We start from the raw sequence: 17,343 nt of genomic DNA, 5'->3' as shown, positions 1-17,343 counted from the left end.
CAATTCCTCCTCTGCCCCCAATCTGGCCCCCAGTAACCACCATTCTACCCTCTGCTTCTGTAAGTTTGCATATTTTAGATTCCAGATAGAAGTGAGATTACCTTGTATTTGTCTTTCTCTATCTGATCAGTAAGTCTCTCTCTTAGTGCTATACAGAGATCTCTACATACCTCCCTTTAGAAAAGTAGACAATGAATGCATACTTTCCCTTAGTTCTTTCTGATATCTAATAGAACCAAAAACCATTATCTGGCAGTGACAGGATATCTAGGAGAAGCAAAAACCATTGCCTGGCAGCATCAGGCTGATTATAGGAATTCTTTTTTTTTCCAAGGGCTTCCTAAAACACAAACACACCCAGAACAAATACTAATATAAGGCAAAACCTGCTAGCTGTGTCACTGGAGGTGCATATTTCAAGGTGCCTTTGAGATTTGGTACCTCATTTTGGAATTCTGAGCCGTCTTCATAGGCAGGTCCATCATCTCGGTGGAGAAGGAGGTCAGCTGGGTGCACTGAGGCGGAACTGATTGGCTAAATTGCCAATGGCCGCAGAATGATCCAGCAACAGTCTGAAGCCAGGAGGAAGAAACAGCTGTATTCAGGCGGCATTGAAATCTGTCTCTAATTACATTCGCCCAATAAAAGCTTGGTTATTTACCATTGGAGAGACGCTTATAACAGCATTTACATCTTTCATCCTTCCAAATAATTTTGCCAATTTTTTTTTCTTCCTCTAGGTTTGAAGGGTCAAATGTTGAGAAAGCACATTTCCAGAATGTCCTGTTTTTTTGTGTGATGCAATGTAAAATCATCTAGCAATATCAGATGCTAAGGAGGGATGTCTGCTTCTTGAAAAAGAGAGTGAGTCGGTTCACCAGGACTCCACTGTGTCTGTGTTGTGGTCCTGGGAAGATTAACTAGCCACAGTGCTTCATTTATCTGCAGCCAGCCCGGGTTAACATTCTGAGTGAGTCCTACTGGTAGAGGTTTCCACAGTCCAGTGGTGCATAAGTACTATTCCATTAGTAGTGGGAGCGACATTTACAGGTCAATAAAGACTTCATAAAGTGCTTTATATGCTGATGTCAGCTAGCACCTAGCAGGACATGGGTAGCCATTAAACTGGTGGGTTTGCTGAATGGAGTTCATTTTCAGAACCTTGTCAATGTGACATTCCTAAATAGAAGTGTTAACACAGCACACAGGAATTGTACTGTTTTCTGAAGCTTCAGTCTTAACCCAACTGCCTGATTGTAATTTGAAAAATTGCATTTAGCAGGTTCTATATAGATAGCATAGTGGTTACTATGATTAGCTTCAGAACCAGACAGGCTTGAGTTCAATGCCATCTTTGTTTCTTACATGATGTGAGCACGAGTTCCTTAATCTTACTGAGCCCTGATTTCTGTCATGTGTCACGTGGGGAGAGTATTACAGCTAAAGCAAAAGGAGAATGCCTTTTCACTATTCTTGATTCCAAGGGAGACATATTCCTGGATTTGATGATATATGCAAAGTGCTTAGAATATTGTCTAGTTCACATTAGGCATTCCATAAGTGGCCATTATCATTATTGAAAGTTATTCTGACTCCCTGTGTACTAATTGGGAAATTGAGGGGTGGTTGATGTTATTGCTGCTTACTCTATGACTTCATTGTGAGAGCAGAGTAAGACATAGTTCTTGCTTTTCAGTCTGATGTGGTTCTCACAGTTCTTATTTACCTTAGATGACTTGGACTGAAAAAATCCATGTAGGAGGCATCCTTGCAGATTTTATATTAACAAAACAAATAGAACACATTTCTTCTTCTTCTCTCAAAATAAATACTTTGTATAGGCCGAGCTGCCCACTCCATCTTTTCTTCCTTCCCATCCTTTTTTCAACCCACGTAGGCCTAGCCTTCAGTTACCTGTTTTGAGACTGGGGACATGTCAATCAGTATCTGCTCACCTTACATGCTCCAGGTTTCCTCCATTAGGACACAGAAACGTAATTAAATGGAGAGTAGGAGTAAAACACAGAATATATTATTTTCTGTTTTGTTTTGCTGCGTAATTCCTTTCAGACTCCTTCAGCATATTGGTAAGCCTGAGAAATAGGTGACTAGGTGATTAAGTCTCATTTTCCTTGTCAACTCTGATCAACTGACAGTAATTTTCTGGGACATTGTCTTCTGAAGGATTTTCTGATTATGGGTGGAGGTTCAACAGTGAAAAATCATGGTGGCCAATTTAAAATGATTGCTATGGGTGCAGAAAACGAAGGAGAGGTGGTGGTATTGGTGCCAGGTATTCCATCCATGCTTTAAGATTCTGGGTTAACAGCAGCGAGAGAAAGTCTTTCAGAGCAGGAGTCATTGCTGATTCATCTTGATACATCCTAGCATACATTTGGCACTTTGCATTTTGTTTTTCAGATTTATTTATTTATTCAGCAAATATTTGTTGAGTGCCTACAGCATCCCAGGAACCTGGTTATTCAGCTAGAAAAGTGTGTTCCCTTGACAGTATACAAGGTGTACTGAATTCAGTAGTTTACCATTTCCTTTTTCTAGCTCTTCTTTATTTCATTTCTGAATTTCATGTCAGTTCATGCCTTCATTATCTTGACCTGGACTGTTATAACCATGGTTTTCTAGGGAAAACAGAGTACCCCACTCCATCAACTGCCCGAGGTCTTAAAGCACATTTATAAGTTCTCTCAGGGGAGAGACGAAGCAATAGTGAAGGTGACGAGAAAGCAAGGAAAGACAAATGGTAGAAACCAAGTTGAAAAGTACTGCCACTGAGATATTATTGGGAGAAAAAAAAAAGAGTTTATTTGGAGATAGTTTTCAAACAACCACAGATGCCAGGAAAGACAAATTTTCTCTTGGAAAATTTCTCTTGGAATTTGGTAGATGGGCACACCCCCCTTCTTATTTTTATAAGCTGTAAAAACTTATAACTGTGTCGGTCTCCTAAATGGTGTCCTAACCATCATCTTACTCTATCCATTCCATCTAACCCACTGTTTCTAAATAAGTTTTCTCAAGATGTGCACCTCCAGTCATGTCACTCCACTGCTTACAGCTCTTTGATGGCTTCCACTGGCTCACAGTAGAAGTTTTTTGTTAGAAATTATCAATGCATTAGGATAACTTGTAAACTGTGTACCAAATGTCTGCTATTAACTGAGTTTCAGTGTTAAAGGTTGCGAATAATTTACTTTTTAAATGTAAACTTTACAGTTTTGATTTCCATTATTCTTTGGGGTTGTGAACGATCAGCAGCCAATCTTTTCTAAGTTGTGAGCTACACCATGTGGCATTTGCCACCAGAGGTTGTCATGATGTCATTGTTATTATGTCAGAATCTGGGATTGTCCAGGCATTTCACCGTCAACTGCCATAGATTTTGCAGTAGAATAGCCTCTAGCCGATCAAATAAAGTCCAAACTTTGTAGAGGCTTTAGGATGACCCTGTATTCTCATCTTGTTTATCTCTCTAGACAAATCTTTGAGAGTTCCACCTCTTACTCTGTCGAAAATGTTTTTCTACAGCCCCTCCTTCCAATCAATTTAATAAACCCATTAAATATTTTAAGATCACAATTTAGTTCAAGCATTACTTATAAGGTCTACCTTGATCCCGTACTCCCTGCTTCTGGTAGAATTGAGTGATCACATAATTGCACAATAATTTAAAAAATGAGGACACCTATCTCTTCATTTCTCATTAATTTCATCAGATCCCGGTAGAAAGTACCTCTTGTGTCAGTCAGGATAATCAGGGCCTGCTGTGAGAACAAACAATCCTCAAATCTCAGTGGCTTGCTACAACAAAGGCTTATTTGTTGCACCTGGTCCATGTCCATTGTGAATTGGCTGGCATCTTTCTCTACACTATCATTCAGAGATTCAGGATGAGTCAGTGACCACTGTCTTAAACACCACTGGTTATTGTACCAGAAGAACGACGGGGTCTCACGGAGGCTACTCCATCCCACCGTTATTTGTATTTCTGATTCATTATTTGTAACTATTAGCATGACCCTATTCAAACACACAAAAAATCCAGGAAACATCTTATGCACGTGAAGCTGAGAGCAAGAAATATCTGGCAAATAGTACTTATTATGACCATACTTGCCCAACAGAGAGCAATCACGGTATTCCCTAGAGTTATGGAGGGGCCTATTTTTCTGGGCACATTTGTGTGACATATATGGACATACTTGGCTGTTCCTTAGCAAAGAAGAATAACTGACAATATACAAGGTGCACTGTATACAAGGTATGTCTCTGTCACACCTTGTGTCTTCAACTCCTACAGCCAGGTTCAAGGGTTGGTGAGTCTAGAAGCTTTATAGAACACATCCTATTTTCATTTCTATGGATATCCTAGATAAGCTTTGTAGATCTAAAAACTCTTTGTGAACCATTGCGCTGGAAACTTCATATATAACATCTCACTTCTCGTCCAACAATCCTATGAGGTAGGTATTGTTTTCTGGATGGGGAAATAGAATACTAGAGAGGATAAATAGCTTGCTCAAGGTCACAGAGCTAAAACCTGGTGGAAGCAAATTTAATTCCAGCCTGTCTTCTGAATCTGTAACTGTTATTTTTCTCTTTACCTCTGCAGCATTGTACATGAAACCCAGGGAATTATATTAACTTCCTTTAAAGTTAAATGTATTTTAAACTGGTACCCAGTATCATCTGAGGGTGCTCTAAGTCTTGGTATGTTGTATTCTGATATGTAAACCACATTTCTTATTGTTTTAAACATTTATCTGTCTGCATTTTTAAGGGAGAATATCAAGGGTTTATCTTCTTACACAGTCCTGTTCTGACAACACGAGGGCATTTTGTAGTGACAGTGAGCTTTAATTCAGAAAAATGGATGGGACAGTGGTTCTCCTGCAGTAGGAGATTTATACGTATTTCCTTCTCTCTGTTAACAGGATTTATTCATCAGCTCTGAACAACACATGCCAAAGGCTGCACTCTCTCCCCCTTCCATCCCCCAAAATAGCTATTGGTATTTAATAAATAATCATTGTTATGACTTAAAATGCTCGTTATAACCAGATGAAACAAGGCAATTGGGTTTTATTTTTAAAGCAATGAAAAGGAGTTAGTTTATTGCATCTCTTTCAGAGAGCTTAGGTGGGGGTTTCAGCCACAATGATGCTACTTTATTATGAATTTCTATCAGTTGGATAGACTAAAATTAACATTTGATGACTTCTTCATTGATATCTGACATTTTTTTCATGGGCAGACTCTAATAAAGAAGTCAGTTAGAGCTATTAGACATATTTTAGAAGAATTTTTGATGCATATCTTCACTTAGATTATGAAATTTAAATCATTGCTGCTATCAGTTTGAATGCTAATGATATAGCCTGCCAGATGGAAACCTTTCATAAATTTTCACTTTTCTCTTACAGTGGGTTGTAAATCTTAAGTAAATGACTTCTTGGGTGAACTATGTTGATGTCAGCTTTAGTGCCTTATGTCCACACTAATTTCAGTGTCATAAGTACCTGGAAGGCAGGCAACTCTTAATTAAATGCCATTTTCTTTGTGGATTATTGAGCTAGAGCAGAGTGCAGACTCTCCTTGCATTGTCTGTGGCTTACTGGAGAACAGCTCTGCTCTCGTTTTGTCACAAGTGGGTTCTTTTGGAGCTATTTAAATGCTTTGGTGTCATGCAGCTTCTCCTCTCTCAACTAAAACTGTCTCCCTCAATGTGTCTTTCAGAGAGTAAAACACTGTTTCCTTAGCCTTTTGTTCTCCATTTCGACAAAACACATTCTGTAGGTTCTTGCCTTTTTTAAACATCTTTTTTCCTCCAAAAATTGATGTTTTAGTTATCTTCAGGAGTGCTAATCTCCATATGAGAACCACACTGGATAAAACTCCTTTTTTTCCCTATAGGGTTATATCAGTATTCAGACTAAATCTTCCGAAGGACTTTTCTATCTATTATGAAGACTTCTGATAACTTGTGCCTGCTTATTACTTAGATTTCTTGGGAATTTTTTTATTACAATTTTTTTTCCTTTAAAACTGAGCCAAATTTTGAAAAGTATTATCACTTTTTTTTTTTTTTTAAAACAGCAGACAAAACATAAAATTAAATGAAAGATTGTTCAAACTTTTTATTCTTTGGAAGCCCAAAGGAAAGAGATGATAAAATCACAAGAAAAATACTTAGGTGAGCCAATAAATATTCCCAGTAGAAATCTCAGAAATCCTACAGGTAAAACAACTTTTTCCAGTTATTGAGTTATTTTCTCAGCAGTTGTTTATCTATTGATTTGTTTTGCTATTAAACCTACAAACCAAGTGATAAATGTGCTTCCTCTGTTGTTACAATGTAATGCATTGAGCTTTTCTTGAAGCTTCATTAAAATTATATCTAAAGCACCGATTATAAGAAAATGATTAATAATACAATAACATAGAGCAACTGTTCTGTGGGGCTGCTTGGAGTTGCAAGCTTTTCCATCAACTCTGTTTTGTTCTCTGCTTCTATCCATGCAGGGAAGCAAATGCTCATCACCTTGTTTTTTCATCAAGCATCAGGAACCATCATTCTGTAGAAACAAAGGCACCAACAAAACATTTCCAACCATTAAAATAATTTTCCGACATGGTTTCAGTAATTAGTGTATTTCATTTTCAACAACCTGACCTTTAAGCTAATTATATCTTGCCATTTATGATTGTAAACTGGCTTTCCCTGTGGTGACAGTGTGTTAGATTCGGGTTCTAACGCACAGTTTTGTAGTATTTACCTGTTGTCAAAGGGTCTCTGTTGTGGCTTGAAGGGGACCCTTTCACCCAGCGTCCTGTTATTGGAGGGCTAATGGTGCCACCAATGGTGTGGAAGGAATATTATCTTCTACAATATACAGATAATACTGAATTTTTGTAAAAGTGTTTGGATATAATTACAGTCACAGCAGAATCCCTGCTAGAAAATTTCAAAGAACAGGACGAAAATTAACTCAGAGTCTGAGTGTAGATCAAGTTGACTTTTTTTTTTTTTTTTTTTTTTTTTTTTTTTTTTTTTTTTTTTTGGATATAACAAGCTGCCATAGGAGAAAAGTTGAGTCAAAGTGAAACTGGGGAGAGAGGAGAAACCAAGATGGCAGGCCTGGTCTTGTTGGTTTCCATTAAGCTTGAGCAATGATGGAAATTTTCACGGTTTTTTTCCTTTTGTCTCTTCTAGGCTACTTCCAAATTAGCTTTCCTTTTTCCTGATAATAAGAACAATAGCTAATATTTACTAAGCCTCACTGTCTGCCAGGCACCATGTTAAACACTTCACATGTATTATATTCATCCTTTAGCAGTCCTTGGAGGTAGGGAATCCATAGCCGCTTGATTTTCTTCAATTGTCAAATGCCAATACTTGGTGAAACAAGATGTATTTTGAAATGTTAATGTTCATGTTTCTTTTTCTCATTTTGCCTTATGTGATCATCCACTGTTTGGTCAGAGGCATCCATATGGCTTTTAAGAATGAGAATAAACAGTCAGGTTTGCTTTTCTTGCTTCCAACGTGGGTTCAAAGGGAAGCAGTGCCACAACCAGAGAAGTAGAAAGAGGATATAGTAAGAACCAAAGATCCAGGCTGCTCATTGCCTCACCTCCTTGCATGAAAGAGAGCTGAAGCAGGGAGGATACGTGACCCTAATGGAGGAGAAGCAGGGGAGAAGTGAGTTCATGGGAAATGTGGTGCAAAGCAAGTGAAGACGTGGTGTGGGTTGGGTAATAGGAACAGCAAAGCAGAGTACCAGAGAGTACCCTGGAAGCTCAGCCATCACAGGCAGACTTCCAGTGGGGAGAGGACTGGCCATATTCAGGCAGGTGGAGGAGCTGTGCTAGTGGAGGCATTAGCCTCATTGCCCTTGTGAGAGCTGAACTTTTCATGGAGAGTTGCCTTCAGGTGGCTCATGGATTGTCTGGTAGGAAGATAACTGTGATGAGACTTCATGAGGCCATTGAAAATCTGGGGACGGTGGGGGTGGGGGGATTTCAGGTTTTTTTCCTGTGGGCTGGGACATACATATGAGTCTTAAAATATAGGAGGGAGGTCATTAGGTTTAGAGAGGCAGGGACATTATGGAAAGGAAAGCCCAAGCTTTATGCTTAGGTAGGACTAGATGTGAAGGGACCCTGTCTTGTAACATGGAAAATGATTTAAGTTCTCACTGGATATTTATTTTTAACAGTGATTTCGGTTAAAAAAATCAAAATCAAGACTCAACCAGGTGGCTTTCTAATGGTAGGATTAGAGGCAGGGGGATACTTGGTTTCAAACAAGCATCCTGAACTCCTTTTGTATTAAACTCAGTGGTTTCTACCTCTTTGCATAATTTTAGGATGCATCTTATTTCTGGGCATCTCATTTCTGGGAAGTGAGATGTGTGCCTCACAACTGTGTGTTGCCAAAGAACAGGTTAGATCAAGTGTATCTACTGACTAGGCAGTGGGAATGGGCTTGGGGACTAGGATTGAATGAGGCACAAGATGAGCATAAGGACATGATGTTGTTAAAAAAATGAGGACACAGATCTTGGCAAAGCTATTACAACTTTAGGATTGTTCTATCATCTTCTCTAGTTTCGTCGTCTTGGAGACTTGGAGGCTCTGTGTGGACTGCAATGAAACAAGTGGCTGAAACATTGTGTGAAGACACCCTGGCCCTTGCTTAACTTTAGATAGATTTCAGACAATGTCGGTTAGCTTCCTTTTGCTCAATGTACCTGCATAAAAGTGAACTGATGGCGAATTGGTGACTTTAAAGTACTGGTGGTGAGAAAGGAAGAGAACACTGATTAGAATTTTTAAAAATGTTTTTCTTTTTACTTTTATAAATACAGGGATTACACGTACAAATTTGTTACATGGACTAGAAAAATACTAACGAGTAAAAATCGACAGCCATTTGAAGTTAGGGTCAGCCCCAAGGATGTGTCTTAGGTTATTAGGTGGCTCTGCCATTCATCCCTTATTCTGCTTGTCTATCTGACTAGGCTGCAAGTGCTATGAAGTTAGGGCTGACAGTTTTGTTTAACTTTGTTTTGTTTTTTCCAACTGCAATGCTTAGAACTGGTCAAAAAAACTTCCAGTTCAGTGAATCCAGACTGGAAAATATTTTCCTCTTCATGAAAGGCCAGTCTATATGTGGCCACTCACGTCTCTGTTCTGATCATCATCTTTCTGTTCCAGTTCCCAAGAGGAGTCAGTTTCATGAGTTTTCAGGGCCAGGGGCTGCAGAAAATTGTAAAACCTTCAAGAGAGCCAACTCCTTCAACAAGGCAGTGTTGGAGAGCTGCTCACTCCAGGTGCTGCTACTATGACAGAGAACCCTGGACCACTCCTACTGATGCTGACTTACAGAGGAACTAGTTAGTTGGGCTTGTGGTAATTTGTTCTCCATCTGAGGCAATCTGTATAGCCTGTATATCCAACTACATCTCATAGGAGACAAATAGACTGGACCTATCCTTGCAAGTGTGTTGGTTGAGTCAGATGTTTAACATGATCCCTATAACTAATCTCTGGTAGATTTATTATCTGAGTCTTACAACCCCTTGGTGTCTTGAAGACTATAATCTATAAAAGGTGTGGTGAGTAAAACAACTAGCCAGAATGCCATTCCTCATGTGTTATTGGCCAGGAAGTCTCAGAAAATCATAAATCTGATGTGAATTTATAGTGGCAGACTTTAGTGTAGTCAATGACAAGATAGCCCTGTCATTTTACTGACAGGGGATTACCAACACACTGAGACTTACACATCTGGTCTATTATGAGTTAAAAGTAACATTGAATTTAAATTGCTCTTAACACAGGATATATCTAAATATTCACTGTGTATTTATTTATCTCTGCAGTTCAGAGCCTTTTCTGACCAGAGTCTTACATTTCTGGGATAACAATTTATTCTTTATCAGTAATGATCTTTCTGGAGCCATTTGATTTGACTGTGCAGTCACACATGATATTTGGATAAACCAGGATTTATTTTCTCTTTAGCTCTGCACATGGGGTTTGGTGACTCCTTTACAAGAGATCACCTGTGATGAGGACAAAGGTCAGTGGAAAGCTGTTCAAACAGAGATACTTGGCCTCGAGGAGATCATTTGAACCTCAACTCTTGCCCTGTTCATTGACTGTGTTTGCTAATTGGGTCTTCAGTGCAAAGCAAGAAACAATGCTCAGCTTTGCTAACTGTTTGTGTAACCAGAACCTGAAAATCAATCTACTGATGACCAAAAGGGCATAGCAAGCAACATCCCTGTGGAGTTGCGTGTTTTTGGCCTTGGCGTTCCACAGATGTGACCTGAGAACTCCCACAACCTACATGAAGAGGCAGTTCACATAATTAATATGTTCACTGCATGAAGATTTTATTCACCATAAGTTGGGATGGTGAGAAATGGAGAGAAAGCACAGAAGCCCGAGGCAAGTAGAAATGTGACCTGTGAAAGCAGGTTGGGTTCAGTTGAAATGATTGTGCACATTCTGATACCATTCAATTGTATTCTTTATTTTCCCCATCAGTGAGATGTGAAGGATTTTACAGCTTGTGAAGGAAAATATATCATATGAACACAAAACAGAAAGAATCCACCTATTTGGATACATTTCTTGGTTTAACTATAAAGAAGTAGCTTCTGTGGCTTCTAAAATGTGTGAAATACCAGCTGGCTGGGCCCCCGGGAAAAAACCAACTTGAGGGCCCCTGAGTCTGGAAGTCTCCTGGCAGCTCAATCCTTGTTAGCATTTGAGATAAATAAAACAATTGATCTTAACCGAAAACTGCATAGAAAGTAGGAATATTCTTATTACATTGAAAATGAAGAAGAAAAAAAGCTCTTGACTTTTTTTTTTTTTTTTTTTTTTTTTTTTGATGGAGTCTTGCTCTGTCACTCAGGCTGGAGTGCAGTGATGTGATCTCAGCTCACTGCAAGCTCCACCTCCTGGGTTCACGCCATTCTCCTGCCTCAGCCTCCTGAGTAGGTGGTACTACAGGCGTCCATCATCACACCTGGCTAATTTTTTGTATTTTTAGTAGAGACGAGATTTCACTGTGTTAACCAGGATGGTCTCAATCTCCTGACCTCGTGATCTGCCTGCCTCAGCCTCCCAAAGTGCTGGGAGCTCTTGACTTTTTAAAAAACAACTTAAACTTAATGCCCCCAGATCCAAGGGAAGTTAAATAAGCATATATTTGGATTTAGAATTTTGATTAAAGAAATATCTTGGAAATGAGCCCCATAGCACAGGACCCTCTTCGGTAGAATTTATTAGAAAGGTCCCAAGTGGCAAGCATCATTTTCATTTTCTCTTTCTCATTTAAAGTGGGAAGCTCTTTGCTCTTTTTAAAGATGTTTACTGCTGAAGTAAGTACAAAACAGGTAAGCACATTTTAATCAGGGGATATTTTCAAGGCTAGCAACAATAAGTTACATTGGATCTATCAAGGAAAGATTTTTAAAAATCCCCAAACCTACCTCACATACTTTATTTTTAACAAAGGAAAAGAATAGAAAAGAGAAAATAAAGAAGGAATAAATCGAATATAATGTGGCAGATGCCTTTCTCACTGCCTATAATTGTGTAAAGAAACAATACAATGCAGTAAAACTCGGCGGATTTTATTTGGTTTATTAGCTCCGACTGCATCTCAAGCTGTCTCACTGCTACAGTTTTAGACAATACATGACATCATAATTGCTTCTGGCATTTTACAGTAATAGATACTGGTGAGAGTTGTCTGAGTTGGTTTTTTTTCTTGCCTTCTCTCACTTTATGAGTACTTCTTTGGAAAATAGCAACCTCTCATTTGCAGCGCATGCACATTTTGGCTAAGGCAGTTCTTAACTACGCTGCCTGCAAAGATATTCTGCCCTATTTAAGTTCGAAGGCAGCTTTCTTCAATCCACCAAACAGACCCTTAAGTTCTCCCCATGATACCTATATCAGCTTACTCAGTGTGGTACCCCTGTCCAGGGTGCTGAACTGGAGAGATTAGCCAAGTTAATGAAAAAAAGGGCAAAAATCATTCTCAGGAAATCCAGATTCCTAAAGTAAGACCTTGGGTCACTTAATAGTATTTATATTCCACAATATATGTAGAGATTTTCTTTTTCTCTGCATGGATGACCTCTGTTATGTGCTGAAGACCCAGCTAACAAACCAGTGACAGAGAGGTGGCTAAATGAAGTCACCAATGCAAATGTGAGTTGAAAATTGACCCAAGCACTGGATGACAAGGACATCTTTATAAATATGTGAAGCTGATGCAGGCTTTGACTGCCATGCAGCAGATTAGCATTGTTAAACTGTGTCACAGTCCAAACAGTGCTTGGCTAGAATATTTATTATGTTACTTAATCTTGCTGAGCAAACAGAGTGTATTTATCAGCAAAGGGAAGGAGCGCCCCTTTCAAGGGCCAATTTGTCCAGAAAAGTATCAGATAAGCATACATTGTTAGGGATGGCAGGGTTAGGAGAGATGATTTTAAGCCTCACTTTTATAGGTGAGTGCACAGAGAACCAGAGAAGGTAAGTGACTTTCCCAAGGTCACATAGCTATTATGTGGTAGTGCTAGGACTAATTTTCTAGTCTTCTGATACCTAGAAAATTGTTATTCCCATTGAGACAAGCACCCTTATAGTTGAGGAACAGGTTGCAAACCTATGAACAGTTTCTGCTTTCCTGTAGAGTCACATGATGTTAGTGGCCCTGAGTAACTTTATGTTTTCTCTCTGATATCCCTTAGCACTGGCCTTTGGGAGGAATAAGACATATATCTCCATGTCTCCTGCTGTCTGAGCCATGAATGGCATACTGTGACATGACTTTCCTTTTACTACATTAAAGTGCCTTTTGGGCTCATTCCTTCAAGATTCTGCCATTACTTATGGCTGAAAATGGTGAGGACATGAATAATTATATATTGCAATATATGGCCAGAGAGCCAACAGGAAGTAGACACCGTTCTGAAGCCCCCAAACTCTCTATATCTATTGTATGCTTCTTAGCATTTTCTACTTTGAATTATCATATGCTTTCATGTAGTATTGTTCTTTATTGTATTGTAAATGTTCAAAATTGCCATTATTACCTCTGTTTCACAGATAAGTAAACCAGGAGTTCAAAAGACTTGTCTAAGATAAATGAAAACTAACTAACTAGCAGTGAAACTGTGATATCTAGTTTCTATTCTATTCTTATTTCCCTTACCACATAGTTCCATCTCCCTACTATACCTGGCACATAGATAAGAATTAATACACCTATTTTGAATGAATAAGGCCAAATCTGACTTCCACATGCCTTCATTTTCATAATCAGTGATACTTTTATCTCAGGAGTAATGGAATGAAATTAGCAGCTTCAACCACAAACCTGTTTTCCAACCTTTGTTTCTTCTTCTTCTTCTTATTTTTTGTTTAGACGGAGTCTCTCACTGTCACCCAGGCTGGAGTGCAGTGGTGCAGTCTTGGCTCACTGCAAGCTCTGCCTCCCAGGTTCACGCCAATCTCCTGCCTCAGCCTCCCAAGTAGCTGGGATTACAGGCGCCCGCCACTGTGCCCGGGTAATTTTTTTGTATTTTTAGTAGAGACGGGGTTTTACCGGGTTAGCCAGGATGGTCTCGATCTCCTGACCTTGTGATCTGCCTGCCTTGGCCTCCCAAAGTGCTGGGATTACAGGTTTGAGCCACTGTGCCTGGCCTGTTTCTTATTTTATGAGGAGACACACTGCCTATCTCTCTGCTCAAAGCAAGTAATTTAAGTTCCAGGAAATTATCCCTCAAGTCTGGCTTTCCTGTGTGTCTCAGTTTCCATTCTCTCTTTCCCTCCTGCTACTTCACTAGATCAGGTCCCTATTATCTCTGATCTGCACTAAAATAATCATCTTCTTACGGACTCTCTTCCTGTGGATTCACCTGTCCTCCAGCCTGGCCCTCACAGAGCTGAAGGTTCTAATTCACAAATCTGATTACATCACCCTCCACTTCAGAACTCCCCATTTTCAAGGTCATAATCTTAACTCATCTACACGGTGTGCCATGCCCTTCATGAACTAGCCACTCCTTGCTTTTGTAGAGTTATCTATTACCACTCTTTACTTCTTATTCCATACTCCACTCTACCATTATTAAATTACTTGTCATTTTGCCCCATGCTCTTTCAGACCTCCAAGTCTTTGTGTGTGGTGTTCCCTGGAATATCCTACTGCCTTGACAAAGTTGTGCCTATATATATGATATTGCAAAGACTCGTAACCAGTTTTTCTACCATTATAGCTCACGTTCTTTTGACAATGTCAAAATTGCATTTAAAAGTGGATTCTGGGACTTTTGCTTCTGGCAAATAAGGTATCACTCATACTTACTAAAATGGTTAAAATCAAGAATATTGACTATTCCAAGTGTTGGTAAAAATATAGAGGAAATAGAACTCCCATACATTGCTGGCAGAAATGCAAAGTTGGTGTAATGACTTTGGTACACAGTTTGGCACTTTCTTTAAAAGCTACACATGTGTCTACTAAATGACCCAGCCCTTCTATCTCATGGTATTTATAGAAGAGAAATGAAAGCACATACCCATACCCATCAATGTTTGTAGCAGCTTTATTTGTTATAGCCCTAAACTGGAAACAACCCGAATGTCCATCAACAGGTGAATGAATAAACAAATTGTGGTATATCCATGCAGTACAATACCACCCAGTAATAAAAGGAATGGACTGTCAACACACTTTACAATGCGAATAGTATCAAAATTATTATGGCGAATGATAGAAGCCAGACCAAAAAACATTGCGTGTTGTATGGTTCCATTTATGTATACAGAAGAATCTCTATATCTGGGGATTCTGCATTTGTGGATTCAATCAATCACAGACAAAAAATGTTTGAAAAGAATTTTAAAATGCAATATAAAAATAGTACAAATAAAAATACAATATAACAACTATTTATATAGATTTTTATAATGTATCAGGTATTATCAATAATCTAGAGATGATTTAAAGTATAAAAGAGAATTTGGGAAAGTTACGCAAATAGTGCATAATTTTACATAAGGGACTTGAGCATCCATAGATTTTGATATCCACAGGAGTGTCCTGGAAGAAAATCCCCAAGGATACTTGAGGGGACAGCAGTAAATCCAGGGAATATAGCCTAATGCATAGTGACAGAGAGCAGATGAAAGATTATCTGGGATGAGGGTGTCATGAAGAGGGGATGGCAAGGAAAGAGGGGAATGAATTGAAAATGGGCATGAGAAAACTTATGGTTGGGGATGATGATTTTTATTAATTTAATTGTGATGCTTTAATAGGTATATACATATGTACAAACATATTAAAATTCTTCATTTAAAATGTTGTAGTTTTTTGTATGTCCCTTGTCCTCAGTAAAACTGTTGTGAAAAACAAATCCTAAAACTTACAAATAATGAATTTTTAGTTGTGAGAATTTCAGGCATTTTGGTGGGTGCCATGATCCTGGTCAGAGCATCCTTTTTGTTACCCCTTGTCTATCAATATGACCTAAGAGTAAGCCTTGTCCCAACTATAGCCATTGGCTATTCCCAGTAAAGTATTTTCAGGACTGTTTTTCACTTCTGAAAATGAGAAAAGTAGAATATCTTGCTGAAAAAATGTAAGAACTATGAGACAGCATCATCTGGGATTCTCTTCCTGTATTAGTTAGGGTAGGCAAACTGCTTCGACAAAAAATACCTAAAATATCAATGACTCAATACAAAGGAAAGTATTTCTTACTTTCACGCAAACCCTATGGTGGTGCTCCACGTGATCATTCAGGGACCTTTATCTTTTCTGCCGATTGCTCCACCATCCCCTAAGGCCTTAATCTCCTCTCTTGTATCTAGTCAACAGGCAAAGAAAGAATGTATGAAAAATGGCCTTGAAGGTTTAACAGGGTCAAAAGCTAGAAGTGGTGGGTCTCATTTCTGCCCATGTATTCACATTTATTGGACAGAACCCACCTTGAAGACGATACCCAACACTAACAGGAATGAAGGGAATGCATTTTGTAGTCAGCCTGCCTGTCTCCATTACAGTCCTCAATACCTACTCTCACTTCGGGCATTTCTTAACGAGCCAGCAGTAACTTTTGACAAATATACGCCTTCAGTATTTAATAACTTTTTTGTGTGTGTACTTCCTATGTGGGAATACACATCAGACCTGGTTCTGTCTTTATTATAGTATCATAAACGGATACAAGGTACACAAGAGAAAGAGATATTAAAAAGATAAATTTATAAGTAATTATAATGGAGGTAGATATTACAAAAAGAAAGAGCAGACAAAGGACCCATGGTCTTTCTATGAAAAACTGAACATTCATCCATTCATTTCAACAAATTGAACTCAGTGTGGAGCACTGAGCTGCCATGGTACAGAAGTCCAATCCTGTGAGTTTCAGTGACCCCTGCACTTCTAGAGTTCACAATGAGTTGAGAAAATAAAACACCTATGCAAGGAACTCTATCAAAAGGCCCTTTAGAAGTACCATAAGAATTTGGAGTGGAGAACAATCAGTTATCCAAAAGAACTGTTTTCTCTTTCCTCTGGTGAGAAACTGCATTTCCTACCCTTCCATGTAGCCAGGTGCGGCCATGAGTGAAATGTGAACAGAAATGATATGTTCAAGCTCTGCTTCTCTTGCTTAAAAGAAAATTATTTCCATAGATTTATGCTATTTCCCACAATATAACCATGTGGAAGACAATGCCCCAGAAGATGACAGAGCCACAAGATGGAGGGAATCTGGGTCTCTATATGACTGGATTGAGCAGAGTTGCTTTCCCAACCTGGATTCCTCATTTCAGGAATCTTGTACAGAAAGCCATAAACTTTCATCTTGTTCATGTCACAATATTTCTGGGTCTTTTTTGTTGTTGTTGTTGTTATAGGAGCTTAGTCTTTTCTAAGTCATTGTGAGAAATACAATAAAAATAGAGTGATTCTCAGAGAAGAGCGGCCCTCTGGCTGCAGTGACCAGGAGATGCTTCATATAGAAGGTGGCATTTAGGTTCAACATTTTTTAATGGGTAGAAGAAAGGGGACTTTAATAGAGGGATGAGCCTAAGGAAAGGCCTGGGACTAGGCAAGTAGAAATTAACCACAGAATTGCATCATCACACATAGCTCTGGCCAATTCTCTCCTCTCATTCCTCCTGCCATACAGATGTCGAGTTCTCTAATTTTAGAAGTTCCTTTTCTGTTAATTCTAGTCTAAAGACGTTTAATAACCCATAGGGTTGGCAACATACTTA

Source organism: Piliocolobus tephrosceles, chromosome 3 (assembly GCF_002776525.5).
Source record: "Piliocolobus tephrosceles isolate RC106 chromosome 3, ASM277652v3, whole genome shotgun sequence".
NCBI classification, from domain to species: Eukaryota; Metazoa; Chordata; class Mammalia; order Primates; family Cercopithecidae; genus Piliocolobus; species Piliocolobus tephrosceles.
Note: the sequence above shows the minus strand (reverse complement) of the source record.